At 41.7% G+C, this 20329-nt stretch overlaps 1 protein-coding gene across 2 annotated transcripts in view; it reads left to right on the plus strand.

The window, feature by feature from the left end:
* Positions 1 to 20329, plus strand: part of KIAA1549L (KIAA1549 like) — a 269435-nt gene that overhangs the window by 27725 nt on the left and 221381 nt on the right. The window lies entirely within an intron of this gene.

Consider the following 20329-nt stretch of genomic DNA (forward strand, 5'->3'; position numbering starts at 1 on the left):
TAGCTTTCAGCTTTCCAAGGGACCTGATGAAAACAGATTTCATAACTACCGATTTAGATAATTTATTTTCAATGGGATTTGACATCGCCAGTTTGGTGAATCCAAGCATAGAAATTAGTGATAATTATTTTGAATGTGGGCCCTTCGTGTCAGCTCTCTGACATGTCCTGTATTGTTTGTTGTTAAATGAAGTTAATACTTGCAGACTCTCAGTGAGAGTGAAATGGATCCTTTAAATCTCTTGTACATGCGGGAGGGAAAAGCTGGGTGAGACACCATAAAAAGGATTTACTTGGTGAAGGAGGTTTAATAAAACCTTCACTTGAAGTCAAATAAAATAACAATCAAGAAAAAAAAGTTTTTGGCTTATCTCAGGTCATTTATTCAACAACTGTCGTTGGTAATAGGAATGAAGAAAATAGTGGTGAACAGAATAAATATTCTTGCCCTCATGAATCTTTCAATCCAGAAAAGAAGAATGAGAAATAGAAATAAAGTGTAAATAGAGCATTGATGTAAATATAATAAATATCATAAATGTATGATGCTGAAATCTATAATAGAAAAACTTAGGTTAAGCTTGTGGAAGGGGCTGTATAGGGAGTAACAGAAAAGACATTATAAGATGAGCAATATTATTTTGAGTTGCAAAATGATTTAAAGTGGTTTTGAGTAACAGACAATTCAAATAAAATTGTCATAGTAAATTAACAAAAAATTTTCAGATTAAATATCCTCTGGTAATATCTTTTCTATTATCTCCCTATACATTTTGTTTTCTTAAAAAAAATTTTAAAAAATGTTTATTATATATTTATAAGAGAGAGACAGACACAGAGCCTGAGCAGAGGCAGGCAGAGAGAGAGAGGGAGACACAGAATCCGAAGCAGGCTTCAGGCTCTGAGCTGTCAGCACAGAGCCCAATGCGGGGCTCGAACTCACAAACTGTGAGATCATGACCTGAGCCGAAGTTGGAAGTTTAACTGACTGAGCCACCCAGGTGCCCGTTTTCTTTTTTTTTTTAAAAATGTTTATTCATTTATTTTGAGAGACAGGGTGAGCACAAGCAGAGGAGGGGCGCAGAGAGAGAGAGACAGAGAAAATCTCCACGCTGTCAGCACAGAGCCCTACGTGGGACTTGATCCCACGAACTGTGAGCTCATGACCTGATCTGAAATCAAGAGTTGGATGCTTTACCGACTGAGCCACCCAGGCACTACCTTTTTTGTTTCCAAAAGAACCGAAATCTGTACTGAGAATTGTATCTTATCCATGTAGTAGGTAGTCTTTAGCCCTGTTTTCAGAAGAGGAAGGCTATATATCTGTAGGCTTATGGACGTGGTCTGCTACAGGGAAGTTTCGTGATTCCTCCAAGTAGGGCGATTTATTATTACCTGTGTGTACCACCCCCTTGAGGGATTCTGGCAGTTGGAGCAAAACGAACTCATTACTACAAGAGTCAAAGAATGAAAGATGGCCATTGGGATGAGTCTTTTGGGGGAGCGGGCTTAGTAAAAAAATATAATTTTATTGTATTTTTGTGTGTGTGAATATAACAAAACCATGTTGCTCCCCCCAAACTGGCATGCAGAGAAGAGGGAAAAATTATAATCCAGAATCCCACAACCCCAACACCCCCGCTGTTCGCATTTCTGTTAGTTACTGAGTGTTGCTTTAATTTGCTTGGCTCTCTTTCAGGATGGCTGGGAGGGGAGGGGGCTCCTGCAGGCTCCCACTTATGCTTCACACGTGCGCAGGCCATATGGCCCCATGAATGTGCACGTGCGGGGGAGCGTTGGCTGCCGGGACCCCTAGGCTTTCCATTTGGTATCTCTGTTTTCGAATGATCTTTGGTCCAAGTCGTATGACCTCGTATGTCTCACAGACAGGTGGATGTAGATGGGGGGCTGCAGCACACACTTATCCTTGCTAACATCATGTCGTAATCCTGCAGAAATCTCGACCGCCTTAGCAGAGCTCCCAGAGCCCTGGAATTCTGGGAGGCCTGACATTTGCTCCCTGCTCTGTACTTTTCTTTCTTAAGGCCTCCTGACCCCACGCTGCACTGAAGGGATTACCTCCTACTGCATCATCTTTGCAAATCGAATTGAAAAGGATCAGGGCAACTTCCAGGGAGCATTTAGTTTGCTGCCGCTTCTTTGGGTTCTTGTTCTTTTTTTCCCCTGGAACTCTTTGGTTAGCCTTCGCTTTCATATACCAGATGCCAGATGAGGTCTTCTTGCTCCTTAAACTCTACTTTTTAGACTGGCTTGAACGCCTCTGTTGCCCGCAGATAGAAGCATAAGGTTCTGAGATTCCTGCCAATTTTTAGCGTCTTATGTCCTTGCACTCACTTCTGCCTTTGAGCTTCCACTTGCACTGAATGAGCTCAGTTTAGAGGCTCTCTGTCCTTGTTCTTCACATGGCCGCCTAGATAATAGGCAGTTGAGTCCTTTTTCTTAATTTCTTCAAAAACCCCGTGGGAACTAAGCATTTATAGGTACACAGAAGACATTATTTTTTAATTAAGAAAATTTTTTTTTGTATTACATCTCCAGAACTTATTTATATCATAACTGGAAGTTTGTACCTTTTTAAAAATAAGTTTATTTATTTTGAGAGAGAAAGAGCAGGGGAGGGGCAGAGAGAAGGGAGAGAGAGAGAATCCCAAGTAGGCTCCACACTGTCAGCTCAGAACTGGACATGGGGCTGGAACCCATGAACTGTGAGATCATGACCCAAGCCAAAATCAAGAGTCGGATGCTCAACCAGTTGAGCCACTCAGGCCCCCCTGGAAGTTTGTATCTTTTGATCACCTCCACCCACTTCATCTATCCCTAACCTCCATTCTGACTCTGGTGACCACAAATCTCTTCTCTGTTCTATGAGTTCAGTTTTTTAGATTCCACATATAAGTGAGATTACATAGTATTTATCTTTGTCTGACTTATTTTACTTAGCATAATGACCTCAAGGTTTATCCATGTTGTCGCAGATGGCAAGATTTCCTTCTTTTTTATGGCTACATAATATTCTCTGTCTCTGTCTCTGTCTCTCTCTCTCTCTCTCTCTCTCTCTCTCTCTCACACACACACACACACACACACACTACTATATAAGTATATAGCATATGATATATACATTCACATTTTCTTTATCCATTTATCCATTGATGGACAGTTAGATTGTTTCCATGTCTTGGCTATTGTAAATAATGCTGCAATGAACATGGGGGTGTAAACATCTCTTTGACATAGTGATTTTGTTTTCTTTTGATAAATACCCAGAAGTGAAATTGCTGGATCATATCGTTGTTTTATTTTTAATTATTTGAGACACCTCTATATTGTTTTACATAGTGGCTGCATCAGTTTACATTCCCATCAACAGTGCACAAGGAAGGGTTCCCTTTTCTCCACATCCTCACCAATGCATGTTATCTCTTGTCTTTTGATTTTAGGCATTCTAACAGGTGTTAGAAAGAGGTGATGTTTCATTGTGGTTTTCATATATTTCCCTGATGATTAATGATGGATGATTACCTTTGCATGTACCTGTTGGCTATTTGTATGTCCTATTCAGAAAAATGTTCAGTTCCTCTGCCCATTTTTAAATCAAATTGTTTTTTTGCAACTGAGTTGTATAAGTTCTTTATATATTTTGGATACTAACCCCTTAGCAGTATATGATTTGCAAATATTTTCTCCCATTTGGTGGGTAGCTTTTCCATTTTGTTGATGGTTTCTTCCTCCTCCTCCTTCTCCTCTTTCCCCTCCTTCCCCTCCTTCCCCCCTTCCCCCCTTCCCCTCCTCCTCCTCCTTCTCCTTCTTTCTTCTCTTTCTTCTCCTCCTTCTCCCCCTCCTCCTCCTCCTTCTCGTTCTCCTTTTTAAAAGTAGGCTTCACACCCAACATGGAGCCCAATGCTGGATTTGAACTCATGACCCTGAGATTAAGACCTGAGCTGAGATCAAGAGTTGGACACTTAAATGACTCAGCCACCCAGGCATCCCAAGATAACTCCCTTCTCAAGAGCTGTTAAGATTATAGAAGTTTCATCTCTTTACTTTGTTATCTACCTTCTAGAGAAAAAAAATGCAGTGAATTTGACTTTTCTGAAATAAGGGATAGTTGTTGTATACAAAATATAAAGATTGGAAAGTGCCTTTTGTAGCACCTTCTTTTCTAAAACACACAGTAGCTAATATGTTCTGGAGCTAAGAGGGAAGTTCTTTTAACTAATAACTGTTCTGGGGGTGGGCACGGGGGAGTAGAAAGTTAAACTCTAAGCTGGAAGTGAAATGCAGGGGACTTTGCCACTTAGCTGACCTTGGCTTTGGACCAATCTAGCCCAAAAGTGATTGGTCCAAAGCCAAGGTCATATAGCTGATTTTAGAGCTTCCTAAACCTTTAGGAAGGCTTTCTACACACAGATACCTTGTGTGTGCCATTTTTTTGGCATCTCTCCATCCCAGCTCTCTATGTCCAATGTGAAATAGATTTTCCTGTTAAAGGGTTGGTGACCTCATCTCCTGACACTGTTCTTAAGATTAGGTGTCCTGCCCTTAAACTGGACTCTAAAAAAGGCCAAAGGTCGTTTGTGTGGAAAACCATTTCTCCTGTAAAATAATACAGTGGTCAGAGGTTAGATGTTGGGGGGTTGGCGGGGGCAGATGTCATAGCATCTGTGTTTGGTTGTCCTTTATTTTTTTGGAGGGGTTTGGAAGAATCTCACAACTATGCCTCCAACACTGAAACCAAATCATGTCAATACTGACACTTGTGAAACTCCAGACTCTTTAAGATCCTGGTACTGATGTATTGGTTTAATGGCTTTGCAAAAATTCTTCATCAGGGTCAGAAAGATGGTGGTTCATAGTTTATTGTTCTCTAAAGGGCTTTTTGTAGGAAAGTAAAATAGAAGACATTTACCACCCTGAGGGTTTTCACTGAGTGCTCTTTTTTTTTCCCCCTTGCTGGTTTTCCTGGTGATTAAAGGAGGTAGCATTTCTTCTAAGACATTTCCCTCCTTTGGGCTTCCCTGACATTTTTGTTAATCCACTAATTTCATTAAGGGTAGGCTCTAATGTCACACACTTTGGATTGTGACTTTTCCCAGAATCCAGTAAGAAGGTGAAAGAAAATCAATAAAGATCAGTTGCTAAATCAAGGTCATTCTGCTGGCTTTTTCCTTTCTGTTCTCATTCCTTACTTATTCTTTCGGTGGAAAACACCCCTTTTGAATGGCTTCACTTGATCATTATCATAATGCTCTTTCTTAGTTTAAACTGAAAACCCCAAAGCTTGCTTTTCCAATATATTCTCACCCCCCCCTTTTTTTTTTTTTCTTCCTGGTACTTTTATTTCCATAGTGGTTTTCTGTAAGTCCTCAGGGCATTTTGGCATGCGATTTGGCAGGAAAGCTCAATACCATATAGAGTTACCTTTCACCCATTTCAGAGTAGGAAAAATAAACCCTTAAAACAGCCAAGAACAAACCCAGGGGAGTCTGAGCTGGTGAGGGCCACAAAGGCCATTTTGTTTTTTTCTCATTCACCTCTATTATCGCTGCCTTTCTGTCTTTTATTTCTCTTTGTTCATGGCCCTCTGCTGTGTCTGGGCTCCTGCCCTCCACATTTCACAGAACTGTGTATATTAGATGTGGAGCATGGGCCATGGGAATCGTGAAGACCAACCCCCTCATTTCTTTTTGGAAAAGGCAACTAAGGCTTAGAGAAGTTACCATGATAGGAGGCAGTGCTTTGCAGAGGAGAGATTTTCACAAGGTTTGGGTCTGCAAAGGGGTAGGCTCACACGCCAGCCCAGCCATTTACTAGCAGGGTGCTTTTGGGCAAGTCTCTTAACGGTATGGCTGATATGTATACACCACATTTGTAGATGGGGACAGTAATATTCTTTGTGGAGTTACGAGGGTTAAGTGAGATGATGAATTTCATGTTGCTAGGCAGTGCTTAGGAAGTGACTCCAGAAAATGGCAACTGTTATCACAAGCTGGTTGGAGATAGTATCTAGTTTTTGTTATGGGTTCCTTACTATAATGGACCATGTTAACCGCCTGGGATCTGAAATACCTGCCTTGATCCATCTTGTGTTCTGCTTTCCAAGGTTTTCAGTCTTCATGGCTTTTGACCTTGAGGTTGGCTTTTCAGTTTATGACTTCATCTCCCTCTTTGAAATTTATACTGCATTTTAAATTCTACCAGGTTCTCTGTGGACCCACTCACGGAACACAGATGGGCGTAGGGGATGGGTAGAAGCATTTGACTTGTCTTTGGAGAAGATACAGGATTTGGGTCTGTGGAGAAGGCAGAAGGGAGTTCCAGGAAAAGGAAGCAGTATCAGCAAAACCAGAAGCAAGGATTTGCAAGATGTGTTTGGGGTGTAGTGAATTGTGTTGCAGGCCAGGAGGAAGACAGTTTCAGGGAGGCGGGACTAGTACTTCTGGAAAGTGCTGCAAAGGTATGGAATTAGGAGAAATGAAGAGAGGTGAATGGATTTGGCTACACAAGATTCCTTCTTGAGCTTTGCAAGGGTCACTTTGGTGGAGCGGAGAGGACACAAGCCACGTTGTTAAGGGGTTACACGTGGAGTGACAGGTGGGGAAGGGCAGTCTGTTAGTGTAGACCAGATATCTTCAACTGCTGGCCCACAGGTTCTTTAGCTTAGGTTGTTAGAGGCGAAATGAGAAATACAATGTATTTTGTACGTTTAATTTTATTTATTTTTAATAGTCATCCTGTAATTTGAGATTATACTCTTCCTTTTTTTTGGTTTCAAAATGCCTTTTCTGTTATGAGATGATGACGCTTCTCAACTGTAGCTGCACATTAGAGCCACTTGGGGAGCTTTTAGAAACTATAGGGTCCTGGCTGCCCCTCGGATAACTGAATCTGAATCCTGGGACAGACCAGGCACTGGTGTGGGTTTGGTGCTCTCCAGGTGACTCTGTTGTGCAGCCAGGGTGGTGAATCTCTCTGCTAGTGCATGGTAGGAATTTTGTGGTGGTGGTTGTCATTTTGTTTCAATGTTTAGACACCTTTATTTGTCAAAATTAAAAACTGGAAACTCCTGGTTCATTATACCTAGCCTTGTTTGCTTTGTTTTATTTTCATTTTTTACTTACACTTAATTTTTGTTTTTCTGATTTGTAAAACTCTGATGGGAGGGACACAAGTGCTAGTAACATTTTAAATGACAAGGGAGTGTTTTTTATAGTTTTCTTATTATGGAGGGAGCTCTCTTAGTTTTCTTTTTAAGGAGTGAGCTCTTCTAGTGCTCTCCATGACATTCCATGTATTCATATTTTCAGGAACAGTCCATTTGTATGAGGAAAACTCATTTGCGTTCCCCAGCACAGAGTCACGGAGGACTATTGAGAAATCAAGTCAGAGACAGAGTTGCTGGATGTCAAGCATGCAGGGCATCCTCCATTTGGGCCATCTCTTGCCTCTTTTGTGGAGAAGAGGGTTCTCGTGGTCCAGCCATGCTTTTTATTCTAGCTACACACGGGACGTCTTGTCCTTTCTGACCTTGAAGGTGAAACCTCTTTTTACTTACAACTACAGGTCTGAAATGTAGCACCATGTAAGTGAAACATTATCATTTCTGCTTTGTGGCGCTTCTAGTTATTTTAATGTTTAAAGGTCAGAGTAGGAAACATCTTAAATGCAAAGCGTTTAATTTCCATTAGAGTTAAAGGTTTCTAAGCCTGTGTTATAGCCGATAAAAATGATGATGTTTAAATCAGCTAGTGTTCTATTTCTTACATGAATATTTTATATGAACTACCCAGGAAGAAAAGTCTATATGTTTACCCAACATTATGTCCAGTGGCTATTGGAAACTTGTCTTCTTGGGTTATTATATGAATAACTCCTGTTATATATCCAAATTTAAAAAGAATTACACGTATTGTTTTTGAGGCTTGCTTTGCAGACTAAGTATATTGGCTAAATCTTGCTAATATAGGCATTCCCTGAATTACCAACACCCTTACAGACTTGCTATAAATAAGACTGTGTGGGCTGCACTATGCAGGGAAAGTGGCTAGGTTCTACATTGGGGCAAGAAATGGTGTTTCTGGGAACTGCATTGCTCTAATATTAGTACTAAAGTACATAGTGTGTATAGTAATGAGTAAAGTTTGGAGGCAGAACTTTATTTACCCCAGAGTTTCCCCAATTTACTTGAACATGGAATCCGTTTATAAAAAATACCTATTACCATTCTACAGAATGAGTGGTCCATGGAACATGACTTTTGTTGGACATGGATTTAGAATAATTAATTCTAGGAGAAGATGTTTTCTCTTAACAGTGCTGAGTTAGGATTGTGATGTTATCACTTAGCAAAATATGTAAATACACTTGACCCTTGAACAACCAGGGGGCAAGGGTTAGGGATGCTGATCCCTGTGCATTCAAAAATCTGCAGATATCTTTTGACTCCCCTAAAACTTAATTACTAGCAACCTACTGTTGGCTGGAAGCCTTACCAATGACATAAATAGTTGATTATCACATATTTGGTATGTTATTATATATTCTATTCTTAAAATAGAATATGCTAGAGAAAAGAGAATGTTAAGAAAGTCACAAGGAAGAGAAAATGCATTTATAATCCTGTGTTGTAAAAATTCCATGTATAAGTGAACCTGTGCAGTTCAAACCCCTGTTGTTCAAGGGTCAATTGTATCTAAAAGTTCTGATGACTTTGGTCTTTTTTTTTATTAACTTGTTTTTTTGGGGCGCCTGGGTGGCTCAATCGGTTGGGCGTCTGACTTCAGCTCAGGCCATGATCTCTCAGTTAACGAGTTTGAGCCCCGCGTTGGGCTCTGTGTTGACAGCTCAGAGCGTGGAGCCTGCTTCAGGTTCTGTGTCTCCTTCTCTCTCTCTGCCTCTCCCTAGCTCATGCTATCTCTCTCTGTCTCAAAAATAACGATAAACATTAAAAAAAAATTTAAATTGTTTTTTCAATGTTTATCGTTATTTTTGAGAGACAGAGAGAGACAGAGAGAGAATGGGACAGGAGCAGTGAGAGAGGGAGACACAGAATCCGAAGCAGGTTCCAGGCTCTGAGCTGTCAGCACAGAGCTGGACGCGGGGCTCAAACCCACGAACTGTGAGATCATGACCTGAGCTGAAGTCAGGTGCTTAACCGACGGATCCACCCAGGCGCCCCATGCTCTTTTTATATTATAGTACAACCTGTGTCATTGTCTTCACTTATTTATTGTATAAGGTGTATTTTATCTTTATTAACACTGTTTCAGGCACTGGGGAGACAATGAAGATGACAATTATAATGAGAAATGTAATGTCTAAGAGGTCTACATGAACTGGTGTGGACTTGTGTGCCACGCAGATATCCGGACACTGCACGTAGCTTTGCAGAGCTGTCTTGTTGGAGAGGGTGAGAATATGGAAGTACGTCCAGTGCCTCTACTTGAGGTGTTCACATTTACGAAAAGTAAATCAGAGCAGGAGTCTGACAAAGGATTTGTGTGTGACACATGTAGGACTTTCAGTCTCTAGGAGCTGGATGTTTACGGTTACAGAATATTTGAAATTCCCTGAAAATCCTGAACTAGCCATTGACAAAACATTGGTGACATTATAATTTCTTAATTCAGAAAATCTGCTAACTAGCATTTTTATTAATTTCCACTCTCAATGAGTACAAAAGTTTAGAAATCTGTTAATATTGCGGTCAGTAGTTTTGGAAATATCATTATAAATGAGTTTCTGCAACATTCTTAAGTGCCTTCGAAATCACACAAAAATTAAGCTATATGCAGTATGGATTTAGCTTGAAGTATATTCCATGGTGTGGTAATTTATGAAATGAATAACCATGTATGACTAGATAGTCTCGTAAAAGAACTTAAAAAACATTTTGATAAAGGGGGCTCGGTCAGTTAAGTGTCCGACTTTGGCTCAAGTCATGATCTCAAGGTTTGTGAGTTCAAGCCCCATGTCAGGTTCTGTGCTGACAGCTCAGAGCCTGGAGTGTGTTCAGATTCTGTGTCTCCCTCTCTCTCTCTCCTCCCTCCCCCACTTGTGCTCTCTCTCTCTCTGTCTCCCTCAAAAATAAATAAATAAACATTTTAAAAAATTGTGATAAAGAACACAAAATTTACCTTCTTAACCATTTTCTAGGTGTACAGTTTAATAGTGTTAAATATATTCACACTTTTGTGAAACAGTTCTCCAGAACTTTCCCATTTTGCAAATTTGAAATTCAATACTCATGAAGCAACACCTCCTGATTTCTCCCTCCTGCCAGCCCCTGATAAGCATTATTCTACTTTCTGTTCCTATGAATTTGACTACTTTCGATACTTCACATAAGTGGCCTGTAGTACTTGTATTTTTGTGATGGGCTAATTTCACTTAGAGTATCCTCAGGGCTCATCCATGTTGTAGCATGTGAAAGGATTTCCTTCCTTTTAAAGGCTGAGTAATATTCCATTGTATGTATATAACACATTTTCTTGATCCATTCATCAGTCAGTGGACATTTGGGTTGCTTCCAACTTTTGGCTGTTGTGATATTGTAAAGAACTTCTTAAAAATGATGGATAGTTTCTATCATAGGCTTGTAATATAGTTCACTTAACAACCTTCTCCTGATGGATTTATAGGCCATTTATGGTTTCCCCTACCATAAACATCTGATGAATGTCTTTCACATAAATCATTGATTACATCTCTGATTATTTCCTTAGAATAAATTCCTGGAATGGAGTTCCTGGATCAAAAGGGATGCACATTTTTATGGCTTTTAGCACATGCTATCAAATTGTCTTCTATATGAATGTATGAAGTGCGGGAGGGAGCTGATTTCTCCACAACCTTGCCAGTATTGGGTGTTGTCACTAAGAAGGAAAACAACGGAAGACTTTTGCCAATTTGATAGTTGAAAATGGTATCATAGATCATATTGTTGTTTTAATGTGTGTTTTTTTGATTAGCACAGAGAGGTTGAACTTTGTGTTTTTTGTCTGTCAGCTGTGTGTGTGTTGTATGTGTGTGTTAAAGATTCTATTCATATTCTTCACCCATTTTTCTTTTCTTTTTTTTTTTTAACGTTTATTTACTTTTTTTGAGACAGAGAGAGACAGAGCATGAACAGGGGAGGGGCAGAGAGAGAGGGAGACACAGAATCGGAAGCAGGCTCCAGGCTCTGAGCCGTCAGCCCAGAGCCCGATGCGGGGCTCGAACTCACGGACTGTGAGATCGTGACCTGAGCTGAAGTCGGACGCTTAACCAACTGAGCCACCCAGGCGCCCCACTTCACCCATTTTTCTATTAAGCCACTGTATGTTTTTCCAATTGATTTGAAGACCCCTTTATAGAGTCATCATATTATATTTTATCATATGTTGCAGGTATTTTCTCCCCAGTTTATCATTTTCCTTTTAATTTTTATGCTGCTTTTTGACACCTGACATTTAATATAGCCAAATCAATGAATCTTTTCCTTTATGGTTTCTTTCCTCAGTGCATTATTGATAAGACTGGTGAAATATTAGGCAAAGCAAGTCTACTTTTCCCTGCTTCCTGCTTCAGAAAGACAGATGAAATTGTAGCCATTTTAGGTTAATGTAGGGCATTATACATTTCATATTCAATCATTTACTCATTCGAAAACATTTATCAAGTGCACATGGTGTTCTAGGCACCTGTGTGAAGATGCTGGATTGCACAGTATGCATCTGGGTTGCACAAAATGGTGTCCATTATGGATTTTCAGGCAGTTTCAATTTCAAATATGTACTCCATCCTATTATCAGTCTTAGGAGTCAGATTACCTGTTCTGAATTTGGCTTCTGAATGTATGGATGTAATATCCTTGGGTAACATGCCCATTTGGGATCCTTCTTCGCATGCCTACGTCTGGACCCAGAAGGCAGGTACACTTTCCAGGCTGCAGCTGGAAGGGGACCAAGGTCCTGCTGCAATGGAAGGTGTGAATGCAAGGTAAACATTGCTCCTTCTTGTTCTAAGAGGGAGCAGCATCTGTTTGGGGTGCCCAGTGGAACAGCCAAGTCCCTGTCGTCACTCCCTGGCCCACATTGCTCATGCTGGCTCATTCATTTCCTTTCTAAGCTACACAGAAGTCAGAGCCTGAGATGGGACCCTCACATCCATAGGCATCTTTCTTTACATTATTGCCAGGAGAGAGGGCCAAAGTGAAGGAGCTGTAAACACCGATGATTCCCAACCATGTAAAAGACCCCCTTCAAGCAGCAGCCAGCCCCAGACACCACGGGATGAGGACCTATCCTGTGGTAGGGCGACCACCCCTGAGTTAGGTGCCTTGAAAACTCTCCATGTGAGGTATCACTGCTTCTCGGGCTGCGGGACTTCTGATGAGAATCCTGGTTGATAATCATTAGGGTCACATGTGGCAGTATTATGGCTCACTGGATTTGGTTTCAGCCCTTGCTCAGGGCCAGGAAATGGATTTTTAAAAATCACACTGTTGTACCACAGTTGGTCAGCTGCCCATGTCTGAAGTGTTCTACTTTGGGACTCTATAAATTTTGTAGTTTTTTCCCCTAGGAAATCCTTATAATTCGAAACAAATAATGGGTGATTATTTATTAATAGTTACTTTATGGAGAAGGAAATCGAGGCAGACTGACTCTCACCAGCCCATGCATATGGCTGCTCGGCGTCAGGGTGATTTTCAGCATATTTTGGTTTTATCTCCAGCTGGATGCCAGCTGTATTACGAGACAATATAAATTCAGAGCCTTTTATTCAGAAAACTCATTCATCTGATCATCCTAGACACACTTGTAATTCTATCAGGTGACATTAGAGGGTCACAGACTCAGAGACAGAACAATCTGTATAACTGCTTTCCAAGAGAACTTTCAGCATTCTAATGGAAATGTTTTATATCTGCTCTGTTTAATGCAGTAGCCACCAGCCACATGTGGCTATTGAACACTTGAAATGTGGCTAGTGTGACTGAGGAACTGAATTTTAAATTTTCATTAATTTTGGTTAATTTAAATTTAAATAGCCACATGTGGCTAGTTGGATGGCACAGATTTATAAAGCCCTGTGTTCATTTTGTTTTTATTGTAATTCACTGTGAGAAGCACATTTTATATTGTACTGCAGCACAGATGCACCATATGTGACCGAGGAAGCCCCCCTCCCTCATCACCCGAATTTCACCAAATGGTATTTAGACTTACTACAGACAGTGCACAGTGGTAATTTCTATTTCATTCTGTTCTGTTTCGTTTTTTAACATTTTTATGTATGTATGTATGTATGTATGTATGTATGTATGTATGTATTATGGGGGATAGAAAGGCAGAGAAAGGGAGAGACAGAGAATCCCAAGGGGGCTGCATGCTGTCAGCACAGAGTCTGACGCGGGGCTCCATTTCACCAACCGTGAGATCACGACCTGAGCCGAAATCAGGAGTTGGTCACTTAACTGACTGAGCCACCGAGGCACCCCACCTATTATTATTTTTTAAAAGGAGTGTAGTTGTAAGCTTGGGATTGACAGCTTTGAAGACCAGCAATAATGTTGTTTTTATTATTCATTTAGCAGTTGAAATATGAGATTTTTCAGCACCTCACCTCAGGAGAATTTTTGTAGCATGAAACTATTTAGTGAATATGTAAGCACAATTGTGTAAAAAAAAAATCTATGTTCATATCAAAGTGCTTTTTTAAAAGTTTATTTATTTTATTTTATTTTATTAAAAAAAAATTTTTTTTTCAACGTTTTTAATTTATTTTTGGGACAGAGAGAGACAGAGCATGAACGGGGGAGGGGCAGAGAGAGAGGGAGACACAGAATCGGAAACAGGCTCCAGGCTCCGAGCCATCAGCCCAGAGCCTGACGCGGGGCTCGAACTCACGGACCGCGAGATCGTGACCTGGCTGAAGTTGGACGCTTAACCGACTGCGCCACCCAGGCGCCCCAAAAGTTTATTTATTTTTGAGAGAGACCGGGGGAGGGACACAGAGGGAGAGAGGGAGAGAGAATCCCAGGCAGGCTCCACAGTGTCGGTGCAGATCCAGTTACGGGGCTTCATACCATGAACCGTAAGATCATGACCTGAGCTGAAATCATGAGTCGAATGCTTAACCACCTGAGCCATCCAGGCGCCCCTGTTCTATTTCATTAATTAATTAATTTATTAATTTTTTTTAATGTTTGTTTGTTTGAGACAGAGAGAGACAGAGCACGAGCAGGGGAGGCCAGAGAGAGAGGGAGACAGAATCGGAAGCAGGCTCCAGGCTCCGAGCTGTCAGCACAGAGTCTGATGTGGGGCTCGAACCCACAAACCGTGAGATCATGACCTGTGCTGAAGTCAGACGCTTGACCGACTGAGACACCCCACGAACTTTTTTAAAATGGTGGTTTTGACCATTTTTTAAAATGGTGGTTTTGACTTAAAATGGTGGTTGTGACTCACAAGTGGGTTATAAGTTCCAGGTTTAAGAACACTGCGGTACATTATCTTCCCCACACCTCCAGCCATTTCCTCTACCTTTTATCTCTGGTCTCTGCATCTGGCCCCCTTGCAGGGACTTTGCACTTGCTGTTCCCTCTGCCTGGTGTGCTTTTCCCTGTATCATCTCATGACTACATTTCTCACCTCCTCAGATTTCTACTTTACTGTTCACCAAAGATCTTCTCCTGTAACCACCCTACTGGGATGCTCTGGGGAGCTCTTATCCTGGCTTACTTTTTTGGTAGCATTCATTACCTGACATAGGTATCATTAGCTTGTTATCTGCTTTCCCAACTAGAGTATCAGTTCCATGAAGGCAGGGACTGTTTTGTGTGCTGGTATGTCCTAGCATCCAAAACAGGCTTTCAAGAAATATTTGTTGAATAATTGAACAGACAGGGCCCCATGATCTTACTGAGAGTTTTGTTTAAGGCTTTAATTTTTTTTTTTTTTTGGTGGGGGGGGGAACAGTGCAAGCGGGGGAGGGACAGAGAGAGGGGGACAGAAGATCTGAAGCAGGCTCTGTGCGGACAGGCTGACAGCAGTGAGCCCAGTGTGGGGCTCAAACTCATGAACCTCGAGATCATGACCTGAGCCGAAGTCAGATACTCAACCAACTGAGCCACCCAGGTGTCCCTTTGTTATGGCTTTATATGCTTGTGGAAAAAGTTTGTGGGAACTTTCTTTCATTCCTTTGGAGGTACTGAATTCATCCCAGTGGCCTGGCTTGTGCTCTGGTCACTGGGAATAGAGATTCTAGAGAAGAAGGTAGACACATCTTTCTCCTTTTGAAAATTTTAATTGGTGCCTGGGACTCTGCTGTGTACAGGTCCAGGAACATTGTGAATACGCACCAGACAATTAGAGGAGTCAGGTGGAGATTTTGTATTTTTCTAAAGTAAAAGCAGCCCTTACTAGAGCCGCCGGGTGGTGGGGCCAGCAGTGCAGGGAGGTCTAGGAAGGTAACCACAAACAGAATGTGATATGGAAACACTGGGTTTCTGATGAGGTGCCCCCACTTAGCTGATATTGTATACTCTCTGAGAGTCTCAGACTAGAAGTCAGGTCTTACCTTCCATTCCAGAAGCTCTCCATGCATCTCTTTATGGTTTTCTCCTACATTTTCCTTTCAGCCTAGAATAAAAATGGCCAGCCAAAAAAAAAAAAAAAAGTTATTATTGCTTCAGTGCTGAGTGGCAAGCTTTATGAGAACTGAGTAATGGAGTTGTGGATAGCTATCTAATTATACCTTGAAATTTTTATCAGCCAGTCTTTGTATTTGATGGTTTCTGCTTATACTACGGATATGTTGGTGGTTCTTGAATCCATTTTGAAAGCACAAAGTGTTTCTATTCTTGGTGTATTTTCCCTCATCTTTCCTTATAGCCAGATTTATGATTCCTCAGACTTCTTCCCTGTCCTTCATTAGAGAGTCATCGGGATGGTGCTATTTTTTTCTCCTTTGTTGAGTGTACACAGTAAATATAATTTGTTGAATGGCTTTCTTTTTTTTTTTTTCAACAGGAAGTCTTCAAAGAGAGCCTATTATAGTATTAAGCCTCCATGTAATAAACAGTGGAGCTGGGCCAATAAGTCCAAAACATCTGAGCAATCTCTTTATATTGTACACTCGAGCTTTTAGATGCATAAATTTTACAGTACATCATCTGACACTATTTGTGATAAATATTCCCCAGTGATTAAATCATCATTTTATGATCTTATGCACAGAAAGAGCATCCACAAAGCTACTCCCCACTCATCGAGCTCAAATGTTATTGTCCTGGTTTGTATATCAGAAACCTTTTATTAATTTTGGTGGAGCTGTTCTAAAGAGGTCGTGTGGATTTTCACAAAACAGTTTTATATAAGAAGTACCTTTTTTTTTTTTTTTTTTTTTTTTTAAGAGAGGGACAGAGAGTAGGGATTGAACCACCTGGTGGGTCAAACCAGAAAATGGACCTTGAAGTAAGAGAAGCTGTTGTCTTGATGGCCGTGGTTAATAAATATTTACAGTGACGTCCTGAGCTGCAACTCTGCAGTTTTGTTAGCATAAACGTTTCATAACCACAGAATACTTGATGAGCGTGTGGGACAGGCGACTGACGCAGTGTATCCAGCAGGATGAAACTGCACTTACACTTGTTAGGGATGTGTGTCTGCCTGCATCACATTTTTTTTTAAACTGAGTTAATGCGGTGGTCCCAGCTGGGATTTTGACTGTTCTCCACTGATGGAGCTCATGGGAGGGTGACAAGAGACCCTCTGGCCCTGAGGAATGACAGTTGATTTACAGCCTCAGATGAAGCTAAAGCTGACAGTTAGTGTTTTAAATAATGCATACTTAGCTCTGCAAACAAATGAGCCAGATCCTTCCTCTTGCCAGAGTCTCTCTGGAGGAAGGTGGAGGTGCTTGGGGCAGCGCATTAACTCCCTCCGCTGGCATGTGGGCCCAGAAAGCCCCTCTTCTCAGGCAGGGGGCTGTACCAGTGGAAGTTTCCATGCAGTGGCTGATGAGGAGAAAAGGGAAAGAAGGCACAGGGAGTGTGTGGGGAGAGTGGGCAGAGGGGCCGCTGGAGCATATCATGGGGTGGGGGTGGGGCAGGTCAGAGAGGAAAGCCCAGCTGATGGGGAGATGGTGTCCTGCTACAGGGGCTTTTAGACTTGTAGAATTAGGTAATTTCTTGCCACTCCAAGTATGGGCTGTGGGCTGGTAGCAACAGCATCACCAGGGAGCTTGTTTGAAATGCAGAAGCCTAGGCCCTAAGTCAGTCTTATGGATTCATAATCTTTACCTGGACAAGATCTCCAGGTGATTCGTATGCACCTGAAAGTTTAGGAAGTGCTGACTAAGCACTCTCATTTTAATACTTTTGCAGTCCCTTGGTCAAGCATTAAATTATTAATGACTTATAAAGCAGATTAGTAAGTCGTTCAAACCATGCTGGTTTGCAGCCCCTCCCCTTTTAGGGAAGAAAAGACGGAATAACAACAATAATTTGAGTTTAGCCAGGACTGCAGTTAGTGGGAATTTTAATGCAATTTTGGCCATAACACACCATTGCCAGGGTGAACTCAGAGTGGTGTTTTCCAGCTCGAGCAGGCATCAGAATCACCAGAGGGCTTGTTAAAACACTGTTGGATCCCACCCCAGAGTTGCCGATTTAGTAGATTTTGGGATAGGGTCTGAGAATTTGTATTTCTTTTTTTTTTTTAATTAAAAAAATCAATCTTTCTTTCTTTCTTTCTTTCTTTCTTTCTTTCTTTCTTTCTTTCTTTCGAGAGGCAGGGAGGGGCAGAGAGAGAGGGAGAGAGAGAATCCCAAGGGCGGAGCCCTGCTCGCAGTTAGAACTCACAAACTGTGAGATGACCTGGGCTGAAACCAAGACTCAGGAGCTTAACCAACTGAGCCACCCAGGCGCCCCAAGAATTTGTGTTTCTAACAAGTTCCCGGGTGATGCTACTGCTGGTCTGGTGACCTCACTTTGACAGGTGTAATTCTGATTGTGGCAATCACGTGGCACTTGTCTGTGTGATCCCTGCCCCATGAAGTCTGTGTTCTGTCTCTCACCCATACCTCCTTACAACTGATTCTCATAGTATTGTCCACAATCCACCCATACCTACAGATTCCCAGAGTCCACTCTCTTGACCGTCTGAGTCAGAATCCCTAGTAGTGGGACACAGGACGGTTCATAAGCATCCCAGGGCAACTCTTAGACGCACATGTGTGCTCCTTCCTAAAGGATTACATTCTTAGTAGCTAGGGTGTGTTTTGCCCTTTTCTTGACCCTTTGTCACTTTGCTTGGGCCACTGCTGCACTGGGAGTGCCCTCCCACATCTACTCACAGGATTCTGCTGTTCTTCCAGGTCTTCCTCAGAAGCTACATCCTCCTTGAGACTTCCTTGATTCCCCCCAGCTGCATGTGATCCCTAGACTGTGCTTTTCTTTTAAAATAAGTTCTTTAAAATGAGATGTCAGTCCTTATATTTCAATCAATTCTAAGAAGCCCTTTCATCCCTCCCCAAGCCCTCTCCTCTTTTCTGAGTTGAATTTATAATATACGGCAACATGTGGCTTATTGTGAGGTGTAGGTCAGTGGACGTTGCCATGAGAAACAAGAAAAAGAATAAGAAAAGCTTATGACTTCTCAAAGTTTTAAGTGTTAAAAAGTCAATCGTATGTTACACAAAATAACATCGCCCCTAATGCTGTTAAGTATGTGATCATAGCCCCTGTTGATCATAGGCTCTTGAATGGCTGAGACTGTCTTATATTCATCGTATTGGTCCCTCATGTACCTGGCTGATAGTAAGTGTTCAATAAATATTAGTCGAATGATATAAATGTGATTTATTTTTCTGTGGGTGAAGTTGACACCACTCCTTTTCTGGAGTCATTTATTGCGTGTGGAAATACATACCCTGCTCTGGATACTGATGAGAAGGCAAATAGAAGAGATTCAACCAGGAAAATGATGATCTTCATTCAGGCTTTAAATGCACAAGGCTCCCCAGGAACCACCGAGAGCCCACCTGTTTCTGCAGAATCCTGGATGTATGTGGGACTCAGGATGGGGAGTGGGCAGGAGATGGGCTTTGGGAAAGGGCTGCCTGCCTGGACTCTCTGTTAGAAAGGTATGGGGAAATCCTAAAGTCCTCTAGCCCAGAGACCCTAGGTCTCTAGTATCTCTATATCCCAGGCACTTAGAGTAGAAAGCAGGCTGGGTGTCAGTGCTTGTTGAATGAATGAATGAATGAATGAAATCCTGACTTTGAGTCCCCATCCAGGTATCAAATCTTGACCTCTTTATGTCTCATTTGGTTCATTTTTTTTTTTAATTTTATTTTTTTTAAATTTATTTTTGGGACAGAGAGAGACAGAGCATGAACGGGGGAGGGGCAGAGAGAGAGGGAGACACAGAATCGGAAACAGGCTCCAGGCTCCGAGCCATCAGCCCAGAGCCTGACGCGGGGCTTGAACTCACGGACCGGACCGCGAGATCGTGACCTGGCTGAAGTCGGACGCTTAACCGACTGCGCCACCCAGGCGCCCCTCATTTGGTTCATTTTTAAAGGTAGGGATGTTACTTATGTACTCCAAATTATCTCAAGGAATTTTTGAGAGCCTAAGATGAATTAATTAATCTGAGAGCACTTTTTCTTTTCTTTTTTTCAAAATTAAAGTTTATTTTTTCATTAAAAATTTTTTAATGCTTTATTTTTGAGAGAGACAGAGCATGAGTGGGGGAGGGGCAGAGAGAGAGGGAGACACAGACTCTGAAGCAGGTTCCAGGCTCTGAGCTCTCAGCACAGAGCCCGACGTGACATTTGAGGGGCTCAAACTGACCTGAGTCGAAGTCAGACACTTACCAACTGAGCCACTCAGGTGCCCTGTTTTTTCATTTTTGAGAGAGAGAGCATGAGCAGGGAAGGGGCAGAGAGAGAAGGAGATACAGAGTCTGAAGCAGGCTCCGTACTGACAGCAGTGGGGCTTGAACCCACGAACTGCAAGATCATGACCTGCGCTGAAGTCAGACCCTCAATCGACTGAGCCACCCAGGTTCCCCTGAGAGCACTTTTTAAAGTGTTAAATATGCATTATTACTTAGATCATAAGAGAACTTTTTCTGTGTTTATTACAAACAGCTCTTCTTGGTTCTGAAAGCCTATTTTATACATTTCTCAATTAGGGGACTCTTAGTTCTCTTGGTTGGCTCATTCTCTGATTTGCTCTGTATGCACAGCAAAGGAAGTGTAGGTTTTGAAAGTTTCTGAATCACCATGGTGTATCACGGGATCTTCCCACTAATACT

Source organism: Neofelis nebulosa, chromosome 10, assembly GCF_028018385.1.
Source record: "Neofelis nebulosa isolate mNeoNeb1 chromosome 10, mNeoNeb1.pri, whole genome shotgun sequence".
Lineage (NCBI taxonomy): Eukaryota > Metazoa > Chordata > Mammalia > Carnivora > Felidae > Neofelis > Neofelis nebulosa.